Below are 19,616 nucleotides of genomic sequence, written 5' to 3'. Positions count from 1 at the left end.
GGTTCTGTAGTTCACGTTTTACAGTCCTGAATGACTCTTTGCATATGATTTATTGAAGAGGACTTTAGAATGCACTTTACATTTAGACTGTTGCTGTTTAATTTTTTACATTGTTGCCGTGTTATGTCATGAATAAGGTTCACCTGCTGGGGGTTTGATGGATCAGCTGGACAATACAGTCAAAGACAGACTTCATTCATCATATGCAAGAATCCTAGTTGGATTTTTGTTGTCACTCGTGTTTTTGAACCAAATATTGAAAACAATTCTGACAGACTGGATACCTGGTCAGGTGTACATTACCTTGTACTCAAGCATCCCAGGACAGAGCCCTGCCCCACCATGAGCCTGGGTGGATACGTGGTTATAATATAAAAGGACCGATACTGAATATGAATATTTCATGAAAATTGAATTATAATACAAATTAGTAATAAGGGTTTCTCTGCGCCCTTATCTACACCATACTCAAAGAGCTGCGGGCAGAGAGGGTGACAGGCGAGGATGGCACTGAAGAGAACATGCTCGGTTTCTGGAGTCTCCTGGTCCTGTCAGTATTAGTAGGATGCATCTGCTGTGTCTTCTTGTGGATGCTCACCTACCTTGACTCGTTCCAGCCTGGTATGGATTTCCCAACACTGCAGACAGTGGCCCACGTCAGAGACGTTTAATATTGATTACATATGTCTGAATTGCTAACCCTAACCCTAGCTCAACAGACCACAGTGCCCTGGACTGTCAGTATTATTACATGCTGTGAACATAAGTAGCTTTGATCACAGTTTGTTGTAAAAGAGAAGGAATATTGGAAAAAAGATCAACATTGTGATATTATTTCTTCCAAACTGACCAGAAACATGCTTGTCAGACTCTCACAGCAAAGGATCAGACTCACTGTGCATGACGGCTCAGGCCAATGATGTCTGTTAGATTGTCAGCTGTTTAGTGCTTCTGTACAGTTAGGGTCACCGTCTCTATTTCAGAATAATTAATATGCGGAAAACACTAAAAGTTGATTGTCTTCCAATATTCTAGCATAATTAAAAAACTTTGACTTTAAGTACATATTATTAGTCCTAATGCCAGCATGATTCTTCATAACTCCTGCTTTGAAATACTGAACTTTAAAATTTACCTGATGAAAGATCATTTACAGTGGCACTCTGTCAGGATCATTCTGACTGTAAGATCACTGTATTAATCTGAATCCTTCTGAAATGTGCTGTGAATGAATGCTGATGCAACTCACTGTGGGAAAGCTGTTAATAAAAGGAATCTGTGACACATGCAACACATTCACAGAGGAAGAGGACACAAAGGGAGGACACGCAGAGGCTGTGTTAAAGTCAGAAATCCAAATCTTTATTAAAAAACAGGCGGCGGTTACAAACAGGAAGACAAGCAGTCCATCAAACAGTCTACAGGGTCAAACATACAGAGAATTCAAACAGCAGTAAAAAATAACTGGACACTGAAAAACATAAAGCAATGTGTGACGCAATAGAAGGAAGCAGCGCAGTATATTCACTGAATTATCATCAATTACAAAAGAGAAAAAGGACGATTTCTAAGGATCATTTTCTTAAATGCAGTTAGAGTGTGGCTGGTAAAGATGGAAACATACAGAATGTAAACTGTGTGAGTTTGTGAACTTTGTTAGTAACAAATGAGGTAAAAAAAAACAAAACAGACAAAACACAGAAAGAGGCTCTCAGTATTCATTAATAATTAGAAAGAAACATTCTGGTCGTGGATTTTTACAGTCTTAGTTCCGCTCGCTGTCATCATTATAATCATCATGATCAATGGCGAGGTCCTGAGGTGGGTGGGGCTGTCTCTGGTGATGTCACCATGAAGGAACAGCATCTGGCACGTGTTGGTGAAACATCCCAGTACACTGGTGTAGTTTCCTCTCCAGCTGTTTGACATGTGACACTTGAACATTAAGGGGAAGAAGAAGAAACAGTGTTATGTCAGGTGACCACATGGTTTCTAAAGTAACTGACAGGAAGTAACCAGGCCGTTAGAAATGGATGGCATGTGTTTAGAGTTACTGTAGTTGGGTAACTCTACTTACCAAAAGCAGCAGCACACAGATGAAGGATCAGATGCTGAATGTTGCAGGAACATGCTCATGTGTGGTGGTCATTCAGTGCTGCAGGTTAGACAGTCCAAGACTGATATGCTGCCCATCTGAGAGTTTGAAAACACACATGCAAAGATTTATTTTGTATTACAGTCAAAGTTGGATGTTCATTTTTGTCCTTTAAAAATGTTTGTGTATTTGAAAGCACTAACATTTAAGGATGACTCTAATCGTCTCTCTCTAAGAGTGTCTCCTTTAAAGGGGAGACAAGTGTATCCACTGATCCACGTCACTTTACCTGGATAATGACTCCTCCCCCCTCACTCAGAAACACTCCTAATATAACCAAGCAAATAAATAATATTGAAGATTTACTTACATCATTACAAAAACAGCAAAAACATCTCCCTTTGATTCTATTTCTCCATTCCTGCTGAACATCAGGCAACAAATATCTCAATAAATCACAGTAAAATGTAAAGCACATGTTTTCTCTGCTTTGTCTAACCTCTGCAGAGCCTCTGTCAAGAAAAACATATCTGTAAGCATAAAACAAATATACATTCATAACACGTCACTGGACAAACCTCGGTCAGTTGATTTCCTCTGTGCAGTGCAGACGAGCATCAGTCAGCGAGTGACTCTGCTGGTTCTTCTGAGGAAACACCACCGTCTCTCCACACCGTCACCATCTGTGAGCACAAACTGCTGCTCTGCCAGCATGTAGGAATCACATATCACACACACAAGGGTGAAGAAACATCAGAGCTCAACTTTGGATACTTTAGATCTAAACAGATCAAAGCAACTCTTAGTTTCAACAATCAGTGAAAAGACAAACAATGATACCAAACTGATTCTGTATGAATACAATATGGTATTTTCAATACAGGTGTCAAATTAATTTATTAAAACTAATACAGATATATGTATATTTCTTTTGATAAATTAGTTTGCTAAATTATAAGAATATATTTTTATTTTTTTTTTCATTTAACAATTGCAACTGAAAGAAATTAAATATTGAACAAAAATATATTGTCACATTCTGAGCATGCTCAGCACGCTGACAGACTTGAAGTTGCTACAGATTTTAAGAAGTGATAATTATAGGGAAGAAACTTCTCTTTTTCATCCGTTTAATCAAACATTTGATGCCTCAGCTGTCTCAGTCTATAGCGTTCTGCAACTACAACTAACCTGAAGCTTGGATTTGGCTGCAGGTGCCCCTGTACATCCTTCTCAGCAGCACACATGTGGGTACCATTTAATCACACTTCTTCCTGAGCTTTGCTTCATCACAAGACCAAAGGTGGCATCCCGTGTCACAGTCTTATCATCATCCAGAAGAAACATTTGAAGAAACATCATGGAAAAGAAACATTTACGCGCCTCCTGGTTTTGTTTTCTGATCCTGCAAAAAGACTGAGGACAACAAAGCCCAGAAAACACGAGATACACAACATCCAACATTCAGACTCAACAGCCTCCATAAATGAAGAGCACCAGGTTGGTTCAGTTATAGTAGATATGAGCATACTTCACATTACTGGGTATGAATAATAATGAGGAGGCAAACTTTGAAGATGCAGAGCATGATGTCCCACCATCAGACTGTAAACAAACATCCACCAGGCTTCTTTGTTGCCAAAATTGATGATTCTCCCATCAGGGATCAGTAGAGTGTAGAAGCAGCAGTCACTGAAATATTACCGTTTCAGATAAGAAATCTAGCACATAAAAGCCAGGGTGGGAGGGATCTCTGCAAACTGACTTACCTCTGCAAGTGTGAAGCTCAACAAAAATCTGACTCTCCAGTCACAGACAAACAAAAAACTCCAGCTGGGAGATAGAAAACGCTGTCTGGGTCTTGCTGGATGTTGCTGGTCAGAGTCCCACATTAGCAGAGTGCTTCTTGGTCCCACTGACCCATGTGGACAGCGACTGTGGAGAACTGTTCTGGAAAACAGAGAAGAGAATTAAAATGACAAAAAGCCAAACAGGATTTCCACAAAGACTATCTTGGAATCAGCAATCAAAAAAATCACTGGTTCATATTTCAATTAAATATGACCAGGTTCCTCAAATGTACGCAGTTCAGATCTGATTTAATTTAATTTCCTTCACACAGCACATTCGTCCAGGCTGACAGGTAAACATAGAATTAATCTCAGGTAACATGACTCATAGTAGAGATTCAGTAAGAAAGATTGCAGGCTCTAATATTATTACCACACAATCCAAGGACACACCAACAGCTCAGATTTGTAGAACTATTTAAACAAATGTCTTCTGAATATTCAATTCAGGTTCACAGTGGGAGGGGGGGGGGGGGGGGGGGGGGGGGGGGGGTCGTGGAATTTTTGAAATAAAGTCTGCAACACAGAAAGAGCTGTGATCAAGCTATTTATTACTGCACCAACACACATCAAACATCACAGTTCAGTCATGTCAGCGCTGCCACAGAAGTTGTGCTCCTCCTCCTTTATGCATTCCAAGGAAGAGGGAGGAAGTTACAAACTGATCCTACCACACTTCAACGGATCAATGGTTAAGCTGTTTTGTGCCCTTGGCCTTATCAGCACCTGTAAAGGGAGTTGTTTTCTCAAACTGCTGACGCTGAAGTAAGTTCATCTAGTTTTAGAAACTTTCACTGAACAGTCTATAACAGTGTCACAACTAAGCATATGCATAAGCACTTAAATACTTAAAATGAGAATAACAGAAAATTTCTATTACAGAGGCTAGAGCCTGTCCCAGTAGTCACAGGTAGAGCACACCTGGACAGGTCACCAGTCTGTCAGAGGACTAACACAGAGACAGACATCAGAGTAACAAATCTATTTAAAATTAATGTAAGTTTGCTGCAGCTGTATGTATGAACATGTGTTTCTGTGCTCACAGTCCACCTCTCAGGAACCTGCAGTTCACTTTTAGTCTACTTTAAACAGACCTCACAAAAGGCTGATGTGGCTGGATCAGTAGTCTGATTTAAGTACGATACCTTTGGCCAGGGATTAATCTGGTGCATCGCTTCACTGCAGTCTTACGTATTTTCCCCACACCTGAATAAAAAATACTGATATATACAAATAACAGCTTCAGCTGATGCAGCCTGACTCAATCCTAGATGTTCAGCACACAGAGACACAGAGGTGCTGTTTAAAGTTTAGTGATAACCTGAGTCACTGATCATTTGCAGTATTACAGAGTCTGGCAGTCTTTGCATGATGTCCACGTCACTGTAAGTTTCTAGCTGACTCTCAGGTGTGACAGGTGTGCCAGCAGGAAAGAGTAATAATAACCTGCATCCTGAGGTTTGTCATGCAGGATTAAAGGAGCCAGGCTTTGTTCACACAGCTAGGATTGTATTTTACACTGACCCTGGGTCAGTATAAGTATCATACAGTTTAAACGAAGCACTGAAACTTGCACATATTTATTATAGATGCACTGAAGCTAACCGAGATATTTGCTGTCAATCTGTGGCTGCGATTAAACACTTTACTGAAAACTTTATTAACTAGTAACTTCATCAGTCATGACAGAAGCTAATATTTCTGTGCTAACATCGTTTAACCAGTAACAGCTTTCCTCCAATATAAGCTAACGTTTACACCGTAACTTTAAGCTAGCACCATAAAGACGGTAAAACACGTAATAACATCTACAAATGCATCTTAAAGCTGTTATATTAGCACTCGGTGTATTACTAACATAACCACATTAACATTACTGACACTCGCTGACTTTTAATAGTCATTCTATAAATGCTGTCCGTTTAAATGGTCTTACCTGTACACACTGCATATCCACCGGATTCCAGCCAGAGTGGATTCTGGAGTCTTCCCACGCTCCTGTTAGTGATCCTCCATCTGGATGGATGAGAACAACCTTCTGAACAATCTAGCAGGAGATGGCCCATATCTATGGGACTGGTTTGTGCTAATAACGCTAATGTATGGACTGATAACAGCCGAAGCGGGTGAATAAAGTCACCCAGTCGCTAGCTGTGCCATTACCCAGCATACATCACTCCCTCCGTAAATGCAATAAACCATACAAAAGTATCGTTCTACCTGTTTTTCAGGTAGTTGTTTACATTATATAATTTATTGTGTTCTGTATACGTCACTACAAAGTGATTTGGAAAATGTCTAAATATACCGACAACAGGCACTTCCCGGCAATCTCTTCAATCGGAGGACCCTTCACGTCAATTCCCGACGCGAGAGGGGTACCCTGCGCGTCCATAAGTGCAGCAGAGGGAGCCTGACCATGCGTCACACGTTTGACGAGTTGGGAGTGAGAACGTGTTGAAATCTGACATCGATCGGATACCAAATAAATGCACTATTATCGAAACCTTTACCTTTTAATAGCATCTTACCTGGTTGGAGGACTGTGCCCGGATCTCTGATCTGGATACATCATCAAAATACTAAATGTAAAAACATTTTAATGAGCATTAAATACAAAAACTTGTAAACAAAGCCGAAATTTTTCAGCTGAAATCTAATTAGAATAAATTCATCTGCAAGTGTGTTGCCTCTTAACCTGGTTAGACTGACACACTGACTGCGTGGCACGAGTGGGCATCCACGCTGAGTGCCAATAATATGAAGTGTATCCTGTAGTTGTGGCTGCAATCCTCATTGAAGTGTGTGAGAATAATGACAACATCATTGTTAACAGGTATCAGCACCTGTGTCATTTCTTACAGTGTTGAGCACTGTAAGAAAAAACCCTAAACTCTAGTAAAAACCTTGCAGCAGGATTCGTCAGCACGTTACTGTAAAACTTCAACCTCACTGTAATTTATTTAACAGTTTTACTGTGTTTTTTTTTTTTTTTACATGAAACTACTCAGATTTCTACAGTATCTACTGATGCTATAGATTTTTACAGTAGGGAACAAATTATTTAAACCCCCACTGATTTTGGAAGATCGGCCACTAACACAGAAATGATTATGATTTCAGTGGTAGGTTTATTTGAACAGTGAGAGACAGAACAGCAACAAAAAAAGAAAACAATTCAGAAAAAGTCATTTCAAAAAAGTTACTTACAACTTACAAAATCACCATGGGCTCAAATATTTTTCCCTGACTGTATTAACAGATTCTCTAATAATTTGGTCTTAAAAACACTGATAGTATTTCCACAACATTATATATTATTAGTTGAAGCAGTGGGAGCTGGGACTACATGATCATCAGTGTGTGTGCACAAAAAGGTGGCAAACAAGCTTCCTCAAATATTTTCATATAACATACTACAAATACTAGTAGAATTTTTATTTCAAACAAAAAACAAATATCTGCACTAACAGTAAATACTTTTTTATTGCTTTATTACCAAATTCTGCCAAGGCCAAATATTCAGAATCTATATCAGTCCATCGCTACATGAAAAAAAAAAGCAGGAAGTCATACTGTGAACATTTCAGAAACAAACCAACAGGGTGAACGTCAAAAATAGCACAAAGTGATTGTTGACACCAGGTCCAGATCTGCAACAGGGTCAAAGAATGACTGCAAGTGTAATAGAACCAAGAGAGACATCGGCTATCAACACACACGTATCTCTGTCTGTCTGTCTTATTAAAAAGCTGAAGGTAAAAGATTTGGTTTGAAAGGTTCTCTGTTGGTTGTCTCATTTCCACAGAAGATTCCCATTAATGCCCAGCTGTCTTTATATAACTGTCCTGTTACAGGGTTATGGGGGAAATGACTGTAAAAGGTTTGCACTCACCATGAGCAGCATTTCTCCTGTGAAGTTTAACGCCTGTAGTTTTATTTTTAATAAAGGCCAAATATCATTATATAAAGAAAGTGTAATGTCTTCTGAAGACATGATTGGCCCGTCTGTGTTGAGATTTAACAGAATTCATTGTGTCTTCAGTCTCTGTGTGTAATGAGGAAGAAGCTCTGGATCCCCACAGACTGTGAATAAGATGTCAGTGTGGATTTCATGCCTTTCCTCGTGGCCTCACTGTGGACTCTGATCATCTACCTGAGTTCAGTTAAAGGTAAATAATGTGTTTCTATTACAGACTCTACTTTTAGACCATTTTAGCCAACAATATTTAACTAATGCTAAAGTCACCTGCAGGCCTTGAGCCATTCTTTGCATGTTATATATTTTTATTTATGATTTAGAAATGGAGGTGTCCAATTATAGCAGGTCTGCCAAGACCATCACGTTAAAACGCTGCAGTTTCAGAAGAAGCAGAAATCAGCAAACAAAGACAATTTCACATTTCTCTCTGCTTAACGTGCAAGTTCAGTTGTGAAATACTGACTTGCTCAATATATGTTTTATCATGTTTTTATCTCAAGAAGTAAAATGTTATCTTAAAGTCAGTCTTCAATATAATTTGTTTTCATATTTATCAAACCTCAGTGGGAGTGAATGTTTGATGTGAATGTTGAAAAGCTTTTAATGTCGTGCTCACAGTTTAACTGGACCAGGTTGAAGCTGAGTTAGTCACCGAACTTAAAGGTTAAATCAGTGCGGTGTTAGCACAAAGCAGACAACTTACCAAAGAACCGATTTCAAACTGTTTCCTTCGACACTTTGTTACAAATTGTTTGTTCCCATTTCTTTGGTTGAGCCTATAAAAAAATAACAAAGCTCAAACACGTTGACGGACATAAAAATGTTTTTGCACAAACAAGATCATTCCCAAATAGCTATCAGCTGAAAACTGGGGCTATCTCAGCACGGAGGCCAGTGTGTGCTTAAACTATCTACAGCAGATGAACAGTATCTGAAAGTCACGTCCTTAAGAAATAGGAAAAATCAAAACAAAACAAAGGTCTGACACAGGATCTGACAGATTCATCTGGCCAGTTCATCAGAAATGGTCTCAGCTTTGGTTCAGATCAGTGTGTTTGAGGAGCTCAGTAATGAGTATCTGCAGCCATCTGTAGGAGGGTGGAGGCTATGTCATGGAGTTCAGCTGTATTTCATGGAGATCTTGTCGAACTGATGAATTATGAACAAAGAAAAGTAACATCACATTTTGATCCACCATGCTGTACCATCTGAAAAACAAGGACTAGAAAGTGAGACCATGTTTCTCCCATGCTGATTTCTCTTTATTGGCTCCTGTTTTAAATCCAGACTTGAATTGAAAATCCTTCTAATCACATACAAGGTCTCGAATAATCAGAGATTAGTCAAAACGAGAGTAAAATGTGGAATTATACTGTGGTGGAAGAACATGAAAAACTATCGTGTGGGAGGCTGTCAGAAAGACTGTTTGTTGTGCTTCACAGTTCTGATGTTGTATAAAGTTGTGAGTGTGTCTGCTCCTCTGTCTCCTCAACAGGATCATTTGTAGTGGATGTGACACAGAGCTCTTATCAGGCAGAGGAGAACCACAACATCACACTGGAGTGGACGTTCACCACCAAACCAGACACGCCCATCTCAGCACTGAAGATCCGCTGTAGACTGATTACTGATCAGAAACCCTCAACTCTGTATTATCTTTATTATGGTGTCGAGTTCTCAGAGGTTCAGGATGAAGAGTTTTCAGGACGAGTCCAGAGTGACAAAGACGCCCTCAGAGAAGGACGAATCAGACTCCAGCTGTCCAGACTCAGGACTGAGGACTCGGGTCTGTACCTGTGTGAGGTGGACACAGGTTATGGCCGCGGGTACAGCAGCTGCAGAGTCACCGTCTCTGGTAAGACAATTCATTTATACACAGTGTTGGGGAGTAACGGAATACATGTACCGTCGTTACGTATTTAAAATACAAAATATGAGTAACTGTATTCCGTTACAGTTACCGTTTAAAAAGGTGGTATTCAGAATACAGTTACTTTGTTGAAATAAATGGATTACACTGCGGTACTTTCCTGTTTCATTTTGTCGCGGGTCAGGACTGTTTGGGTTTTGTTTGACAGCTACGTTCTGTTGTTCCAGGCGGCAGTATAAAAAAACAAAAACTGCCAATTTCATAGATTTTTATTTGATTGTTTTGTTTGTTTTTCTTTTTTCCAGATACAGATTTTGCTAAAACCTCAACAACAGAGACGTCACTGCAAAATCCAGCTCCTCAGAAAAAGACTCCAACAAATGGTGAGAAAATGCTCCAACTTTTCTCTGCATCTCTGCATCTTGAGTATTTTTAGGTCCATTTGTGGTGACTATGTTTATTTCTTTATTCATCAACAGCAGGTCGATCTTGGGTCCCTGTGGTGATTGTTGTCATCACCGTACCATTAATTTTGGCTCTCGCTGGTTTTGCTGCATATTTCTCTCTCCACATCTTGCAGAAACTTAAAGTAAGAAACAAACAAACACAAACATGTTGTTGCTTCTTGCACCGTCAGACTGACTCATTATTCTACTTCTTTCAGCAGAAGCATCCAGAGGATGACGAGACACAAAAACAACCACTATCAGTGTAGCTGCTGTACTCAAAGGAGCGTTGGTGTTAATGGAGCTGAGAGCAATTTATCTTTCCTGAATCTTCACATTTATGTTGGATTCAAACCATCAACCACAGGGTGACACTCGGGCCCAGCAGCACTGAGATCATCATAAGGTCACTCCTACAAAAGGATGTGAGATTGACTTGAACTTTGACCCCAGCTGAAGACTCGAGCCTCATCCAGCTTATTTATTGAGCTCATTTTCAGACAAACAAAGTGACGTACAAGAAAACCCAGAGTGGAAGATCAGAAGATCTAAACAGGAAATATTTCTTACAGACGTCTTCAGTCAGAGTTGCTGCTGTCAGACTCTGGAGGATCTGCTTGGAAACAGCAGTGAAACTGATGGATTTCCTCCTTCAGTACAAAACTGTGAAGTTCAGCCTGGAGAAGAAACACTCCTCTGCCTCACTGTCAGCATGTTTAATGAATTTACTTACTGGTTGTTTGTTTGTTTGTTAAAGGTGAACTTAAACCTTTCAGTGAGACCTCAAAGTGTCTCTGAGGGACTGATTAAAGGGTTACAATCTTCCCTGATCATCACTGTGCTGGGCTGACATAGATCATTCCCAAACAAGCAGTCTTTTCCATTCCATTTGCATTCATTACAGATGACAGTGGATATTTCCAGCACAGTTCATGTGGAAAGTTCGGGGGGAGTCACCTGAAAATTGTGTTGGTGACACAGAAGACTGGAAAAGCACCAACAAGTTTTAAAGTAGTAGAAAGAGAATTTATGGAGCTCATAAGGAGAACTCCTTTGTTTTACTGACCTCACTGCATGAAAGCAGACTTTGTTACCACAGCTGATGAGCTCTGATTGTTTTTTGTTTTCTTTCATCTTTACTGTCTGAGAGAACCTGAGCTATAAGCTGATTACTTTAAACACCCTTCGTTAATCATCTGCTGCACTTTATAAACATCCAAAACAATGTGATTTACATCTCTGGATTTTTAATGCTACAAATAATTCATTAAATTTAATGTTAAACTTCCTGCTGGTCAGGACTCGATGTTCAGTCTGTAAAGTTTAGTCTGATTTGTGATCATGTTTTCAGTTTAGTGCTGAGAGTTGCGAGTGTAAAAGTGTTCCAACAGTGTTATTTATTAATTTTTGTTAAATCTTTGGTCCATTTTTAAGTTTTAAGTTTTACATTTACAGTGTCTTCACTGTGTTGCTGAACAGACAAACAGGAACTTTAATGCTCCATGTTCATTATGTGTCACTGTAATTAAGTAGAGATGTCTTTTACTACCGAATGTAAGATAGAAGATGTAAGAAATTGTAAAATTAAATGAGAGATGATAAAAGCTTCACTTGTTTTACTGGAGATGAAATGTTGATCCATCCATCCATCTTCATCCGCTTTATCCGAGGCCGGGTCGCGGGGGCAGCAGCCTAAGCAAAGAGGCCCAGACCTCCCTCTCCCCAGCCACCTCCTCCAGCTTGTCCGGGGGAACACCAAGGCGTTCCCAGGCCAGCCGAGAGATATAATCTCTCCAGCGTGTCCTGGGTCTGCCCCGGGGCCTCCTCCCGGTGGGACATGCCTGGAACACCTCACCCAGGAGGCGCCCAGGGGGCATCCTTGTCAGATGCCCGAACCACCTCAGCTGGCTCCTTTCGATGTGGAGCAGCAGCTGCTCTACTCTGAGCCCCTCCCGGATGGCCGAACTTCTCAACCTATCTCTAAGGGAGAGGCCAGCCACCCTTCGGAGGAAGCTGAAATGTTGATGTTCACCTTAATTCTGACTCATCTTTTCAGTGCAATACCAGAGCTGGACACTAGAGGCCACCTTCTGATTTCTGTTTTAAAGCAGTAAACGTTGTCACTGATTTGTTCCACACATGAGTGTGAGTCTACGCTTCCTACGTACAAACACATCTCTGCAGCCTCTGTGACTGCTGCAGTCAGTGGGAGTTATTGTTAATGTCCTGCAGGCCTGTAGGGGGCGACAAACAGACTTTAAAGGTAGCTACAGCCCTCGAGGCCTCGACCCCTGAGCTACAGTGATCAACTTCCTTTTAAAGTGTTTTGAATGAGTGTTTTGTCCATCACCATCAACAGATACAGCAGTCCCCTGTCAATCAGAAGTTAAGCCTACCGTAAAGCAAGCCTGTCCTCATGCTCTTTACTCTAATGGGACTATCGTTACCAACTGAAGGTCATGTTGTATCAAATGCTCCTTTTATCTGTTGCTCATGAGGAAAATAAATTATCAGACAGAAACTAATTCAAAAAACAAAAAAACAAAACTCCCCTGTGAAAACTGTCCTCTCAGGTCCTCGGTCCTCCAGAGTAGGAGTGTACCTGGACCACAGAGCAGGTATTCTGTCTTTCTACAGCGTCTCTGAAACCATGACTCTCCTCCACAGAGTCCAGACCACATTCACTCAGCCGCTCTATGCTGGACTTTGTCTTTTATACCACAAAGTCACTGCAAAGTTGATTAAAGTCAAGTAGACCTTTGAGCTTCCAGTTTTTGGTTCTTGTCTATCTTTGCTGTTGAGAGCTCACTGTTGTGCTGTTTCTTCTCTGCACAGAGATCACGTTATAGCTGCGAGTTTGACATCTTATGATTCATTGTCTGCAGTTACCTGTAAATTTAGCTTGAATTGTATTCAAATCAATGCAGCACTTTTCTCTGTTGAATCTTTGTGAACAGATCAGAGTGACATGTGAGAAATTTATTTCAAAACAGTTTCCACTAGACACCAAAGTAAGTAAACAAAGTAATTATCATAAACATAATCAAGCAATAATTCAACAGTTTTAGGGTTTCATTGCTTAAACGACAATAACACTGGAACTTTATTTATTTTTATTTCTTAAAGATTTGGATTTTATAGGTGGCCAGTCTTATGTAGTTTAAATAGAACAAACTACATATTATGTATGTTGTTCTAGTTTCTGAATTGGCAGGATTTCTCTTCCTTTCTGTTGTTTATTTACTTCCTTTACATAGAAGAAAATATTGTTTTAATACAAGAAAACCTGCACAAAAAGTAGTTCATGTCTCTCAGTCAGTCCAGTGTGTGACGTCTCATGAACTGAGTAAGATCGATGGAGGGGAGTTTGTGGCAGAAATTAACTGATATATTAAACGTTGTGAATAATTCTCAAACTGCTTTGACGCTGTGTTGATGAGAGTAAATCTAAGTTTCATAGTCTTTTAAAATCAATAAAATGATGAATTTTATCTTGACCTACAGAAAGCTTTCCATACAGTAGATCTGATATGATCTACTATTCAGGAAACTAGAGAGATATGGAATAAGATGGTTAGCCTGTTCTTGGTTAGAAAATGGACAACTGTGTTGTTTATATAGATAATACAAATTTATTGTGTTCTGGACATAAAATGTAAAGGATCTCTTGTATGCAATTGAAAATGAACTGGAAATTTTTAAGATGTGGTTTGATATTAATAAATTGTCCCTTAATTTCAAGGAGACTGAATTCATGCTTTTTGTGAGTAAAAAGATTATGAATAAATATGAATATTTCTACATAATTTACTTCAACTTCTGCTAGCAACACTACTGAGGTGACTATAGGTCAGGAGGTGGAGCAGGTCATCTACTCCATCTTAGCCTTCAGCTCCTGTCAAGTTAAACCGATTTTAAAACAAATGAAAATAGCCACCGGTGTATAAGGACCTCGGCCTAATAGCCAGAAATCCACCCAGGCAAAGCAGCAGTTCGGCAATCTCTAAATTAAAGCAGGACATCACTTACACTGAACAGCTGACCTCAGCAGGAATATCCCTCCCACCTTGCTTCATATCTAGGGTTAGGGTCACACCCTAATAAGTAACGGCAAGTGGTGGCTGGAGTCTACTACAAGCTTCTCCAAAGGAATAAAACAATATTTTCTTCCTACAGGGGTACAAATAACTTTAAACCTCTAAAAAATTACCAAAACGCAAGCTGAACATTTTCTGTGACCTACCGCTCCAATAGAAGGCTATGGGACCCACATACAGCTGTCATAGAAAAGTGAAAGATGCCAAATAGCACAGCTTATATGAGACATTTGCACAGCTCCAGGTTCACACAAGAGATAGACTAATTACCTGCACCTGTGCTTATTAAAGGAAAAAACCCAACTTTGTTGCTGTTGTTCTAAAGGAATAAACAATGCAAAGAAATATTTTTTAAATTGCAGTTTTCTTGGTGTGAACCTCAAAGGGTTAATGCTTGAAGTGGTTACTCTCTAAGGATGTAAGCTGTACGTAAGAGTACTGCACATGTAGCTTTGAATGATTCTTGATGAGGTATTGCTCATAGACTGTTTTAATCTGAGTATTTAGTAAAAACTCAGTAAAATAAATCAGTCAGTTCTAAAAAAAATAGTCAGTGAAAAAATTAAACACAATTTTTAACTTAAGCTGCCAAATGGCTGTTATTGGTTTAAGCACATAAATATTGGGCTTTGCTATTTAAATCCATAGTTAATGGTTAATGAGGGGTTACTGCAGTGGAGGCTTTTGAAAAACAACAACAATCTACAACAACAATCTTTATTTATAGAGCACATTTAAAAGCCTTGGGCATACCAAAGTGCTTTACATAAAACAATAAAAGGTTCAAACATTGATAACGGATAAAAAAAAATAAAAAATAACGAGTTATGTTCATAGATAAAAGCTACCAATAAGAATGACTACAGCACATGGGTAATAGCAAGATAAAAGCTGTACCACCATAATAAAAGACACCAATAGAAAGATAGGAGGGAATTAATACAAGAGGTCAATAGGTCACAGCAACCAAACAAACAAACAAACAAACCAGCAATTAAAAGGTGGAGAAGGCAAGTTTAAAAAGATATGTTTTAAGCTGTGATTTAAAAGAATGAATAGAATCAGATGCCCGGATGCCAATCGGGAGATTGTTCCACAGCACAGGTGCAACAAGAGCAAACGATCGATCACCTCTAGTCTTAAGTCGAGATCTGGGCTGAGCCAGCAGTAACTGTGATGATGACCTTAAAGCCCTAGCAGGAGCATAAGGGTTTAAAAGGTCCTTAAGGTAGCTGGGTGCAGTGTTGTTAGTAATTTTAAAAGTAAACAACAAAATTTTAAATTGAATACGATATTTGACAGGCAACCAGTGCAGATCGGCAAGGACAGGAGTAATGTGGGCAAACTTGCTGGTTTTGGTTAGAATGCGAGCTGCAGCATTCTGAAGTGTCTGTAATCTCTGTAAAAGGGAAGAGTGGAGACCACAATAAAGTGAATTACAATAGTCTAGCCTCGACGTTACAAAGGCATGGATGAGCTTTTCGAGATCTTTATGCGGGATATAGCGCCTAGCCTTAGAGATAAGACGAAGCTGGTAGAAACTAGATCTGACAACAGCAGACACTTGTTTGTCAAGTGAAAAGGAGCTGTCAAATAAGACACCCAGATTCCTGACAGTATCAGAGAGAGAACAACTAAGAAAACCAAAGGCATCCCGGAGTTTGGCACGAAGGGCATTACTACCAAAAATCATAATCTCGGTTTTCTTCTCATTAAGGATAAGAGAATTCGACAACAACCACTTCTTGGCCTCAGACATGCATTCTCGGAGGCTATTCAGAGACAGAGCAAGATCGTCGTTTAGCTCAAAATAGAGCTGGATATCATCTGCATAATAGTGATAAGCAATATGGTATTTCTCAAAGATGGCACTTAAAGGAAGCAAGTATAATGAGAAAAGGGTAGGGCCCAGCACAGATCCCTGGGGGACACCACAGCAAACAGGTGCAGCCGAGGAAGAGGATGTAGCCAGATGTACCGTAGAGAGCCGATTGGAGAGATAGGATTTAAACCAATCCAGGGCAGCGCCCTTGATGCCTACAGTGTGCTCAAGTCTCGCTAATAAGATATTATGGTCAACCATGTCAAATGCCGATGATAGATCCAAAAGCACTAAGACTGAGGGCCGTCCATTGTCAGCCATTAGTAGGAGATCATTGAAAACACGAAGCAATGCTGATTCTGTGCTGTGATGTTGTTTGAAGGCCGATTGAAATTTATCATTTATATTATTCTCATCAAGGTAGGTCTGCAGTTGGAGCAGAACCACCTTCTCAAGTATTTTAGCCAGAAAGGGAAGCTTAGAAATTGGCCTAAAATTGGCAAAATCACTAAGCTCAAGGTTCCTTTTTTTTAGAACAGGTTGGATTATGGCATGCTTGAGAGCTGAAGGTACATAGCCAGAAAGCAAGGAGAAGTTCAATATGGACAATAAACAAGGTCCAATTACACTGAAACAATCCTTAACAATACGGGATGGGAGAGCATCATGTACACAGTTAGTATTGTTCAGTTTATCAATTAGACGCTTCAGAGTGGAGAGAGAAACGGGTTCAAATTGATAAAAAGTGGCTGAACAATCAGGAGTAGACATACAATCAGTCACCAGAGGAAGAGTAGATCTAAGGGATAAAACTTTATCTAAAAAATAGTTTGAGAATTTTCCACAAAGACCCGGGGAAGACAGCAGTGGCATAGAGGGACGGGGGTTCACCACAGAGTTAAAAATTTTAAATAGAATTCGTGGATTATCACCATTAGTGGTAATAATTTTAGAGAGAAAAGCCGCTTTAGCCATTCTGGCAGCAGTTTGGAACTTCGAGCGGCTAATACGTAAAATATCATAAGAAGACTGAAGTCTATCACTCCTCCACTTCCTCTCATCACGCCGACATATACGTCGTAGGGCACGAACAGAATCATTTAACCAGCATTGTGAGAAAGTTCTAGGGCGTTTCATTTTGATGGGTGCAACAATGTTAAGAATCGAGGAACAGGTGGTAAAAAGAGTATTAGTAGATTTCTCAAGTGTGTGTGGGGAAGAACAATCCAGCATACTAAATGGGGAGTTAACAAAAGACGTAGTAAAGTTGACCACAGTATTGGCATTAATAGTGCGCGTAGGATAAAGAGGAGAGTTTAGGTATTGTCCAGTATCACCCAGGTCTACATCGAAGATGACCGGGGAATGATCAGAGAGACCAGTATTCCTGATTTCCTTAATGCAAATGTCCACATTGAATGAAAAAACCAAATCAAGGGTGTGGCCTTGAACATGGGTAGGCTCATTCACCCACTGAATAAGATTAAAAGAATCAGTCAGCACAAGAAAGTCTTTAGCCAATTGGTCATTCATACAGCAGACATGAATGTTAAAATCTCCAGAAACAATAACAGAATCATATTTAAAAAGAACGGATCCCAAAAAATCAGCAAATTCAGAGATAAACATCTTATGATATTTAGGCGGACGATAGACCACGACACACAAAGTGGTCCGAGAGCTGAACTTCAAAACTGGAATAGGTTGGAGAGGATAGCAGCCGTGCATCATGTTTATTATTGAAAACCGAGGCTAAGCCACCACCTCTACCAGTTAGCCTAGGTGAGCTAAAGAAGGCACAGTCAGGAGGTAGAAGCTCAGAGAAGGGGATGAACTCACCCAACAAACAAATTGGTGTTACTGTCCTTACAGTTGTGGCAAGAGACAGAAAACACGCTGCTGTTTGCACATATTCAGCCCAGTTTACTGAAGAACACCTCAGGCTGTCAGGTTGAAACAGTCGGTCGTGGTTTTGTAACATAAACACTGGACCTCCTCTCAGCGTCCCCGCTCTATCTGCTATTCCCAAACAGAGAGGCTCAAGTTTCTCTGTGACTGCAGCTGCCAGTTAAAGCTGACGTCACAGCCCAATTTAACAGCATTATGCTAGTAATTAGAATCAAACATGTGATAAAGGAGAGCCCTTGAGGACAAATATGCATCATGGGAACTGCTGATAATGAATGAAAAAATCTTTAGGAAAATTTATCTGAGGAGAATTTTTTTATTTTAGTCTGGCTCCAGTCCCATCTGCTATCATGAAGAAGGCGGGTGTTTAACCTAAGCTGCAGCGAGACACCGGGTGGCGATATAGACTGGCTTCATTCTTTGGGAGCTATTAGGTCATCTACGTTTTTTTACAGTCACTGGTGCAAATGAAGAGAATTTCATCTGAGTTGGTTGTAGAGGAAAGCCAGACTGTAGCCACCCTACAAAAAGAGCAAACCCTCACAAAAACATGATGACACTACACAACAAAGCAATAATTTAAAAAAAAAATGTATGACAGATGAAAACTACATGACAAAGTACTTCATTATAACAGTGACATGAAAAAAATGGCACAGAATACAAATTATGTGAATGACCATTTATGTTAAAAATGAGTGCTACACATTCCACTTGGCCAATCAGTGCCCTCTGGCTGCCTCCGAGGTCCCACAGGCTACCCCAACCCAATAGGAATTCTTCTACAGCCTGGTGGCTCCCTTCACCTCCGGTGTCCATATGGTTCAGCAGTTACCACCACAAAAGGGCACCAACCATCTTACAGCCACAGCTCAATGCAGCTTCAGTGATGAAGGTGCTGAACATGGTCCAGTCAGTCTCAATGTCCTCAGTGTCGTACAGACTCCTGTCAAAGCTCTGCCGTAGGTGAGAGTTGAAGATGCCTCTACTAAGTATTCCCAACACACCATCATTATACATTTAGGTCTGTCCAGTGTCCTCCCACGCTGCCTGATTTATCTCACCCCAGGTGGGGATCTTTTGACAGCTTAGCACCTCGCATCACTCGAGTGCATATCTGTGCCTGCTTTAGGCTAAATCCTAACACACACATACAAGTTTTTGTCTGAGCCGAGGGATCTCAGTCTTCTTGACAATATGTAATGTAAGGAACAGCTGATTTGTTCTATTTGATGGAACATGTCATGCAAGCAGAAGTGACAGAGTTTGCACCACAGTGCTCATTAGTTGTAGAAAAGCAGGTTATAGATACCACCCAATTTCATGAATTTCTTTAAAGAGGACAGTTTTTTAACATAAAAAGAAAATCACTACAACATGCAAGCATACACATTTGTGTCAGAAGAGATATAAGAAAGACAGCTATAACAAGTGTGCTAAAAGATAGTATATATTTAAAACACAGGATGAATAAAAAAATATTTAATACTCAAAAGAGCAAAGACCAAACCCTTTTATTCAGTAGTTTGAAGCAGCTGACATCATA

General features: G+C 40.0%; 1 protein-coding gene and 1 long non-coding RNA gene across 6 annotated transcripts in view; one reads left to right on the top strand and one right to left on the bottom strand.

The window, feature by feature from the left end:
- Window positions 1-19,616, top strand: part of LOC106676523 (butyrophilin-like protein 2) — a 95,224-nt gene that overhangs the window by 20,601 nt on the left and 55,007 nt on the right. The gene's annotated exons all lie outside the window — the stretch shown is intronic.
- LOC143415154 (uncharacterized) lies at window positions 1,341-6,398 on the bottom strand. Of its 5 annotated transcripts, none has more exons than XR_013095782.1 (8): window positions 6,254-6,398; window positions 5,882-5,961; window positions 3,865-4,045; window positions 3,287-3,511; window positions 2,674-2,799; window positions 2,299-2,422; window positions 2,078-2,193; window positions 1,341-1,935 (listed from the first exon to the last, which is right to left on the bottom strand). It is a non-coding gene; the product is annotated as an uncharacterized LOC143415154 (long non-coding RNA). The 5 variants fall into 5 exon arrangements; XR_013095781.1 differs by lacking the exon at window positions 6,254-6,398 and adding an exon at window positions 5,091-5,151 and having other exon boundaries at window positions 5,882-6,228; XR_013095773.1 differs by lacking the exon at window positions 6,254-6,398 and having other exon boundaries at window positions 5,882-6,228.

This window comes from Maylandia zebra, linkage group LG3 (genome assembly GCF_041146795.1).
Source record: "Maylandia zebra isolate NMK-2024a linkage group LG3, Mzebra_GT3a, whole genome shotgun sequence".
NCBI classification, from domain to species: domain Eukaryota; kingdom Metazoa; phylum Chordata; class Actinopteri; order Cichliformes; family Cichlidae; genus Maylandia; species Maylandia zebra.
The sequence above is the reverse complement of the archived record's forward strand: the minus strand, read 5'-3'. Positions and strand labels throughout refer to the sequence as shown.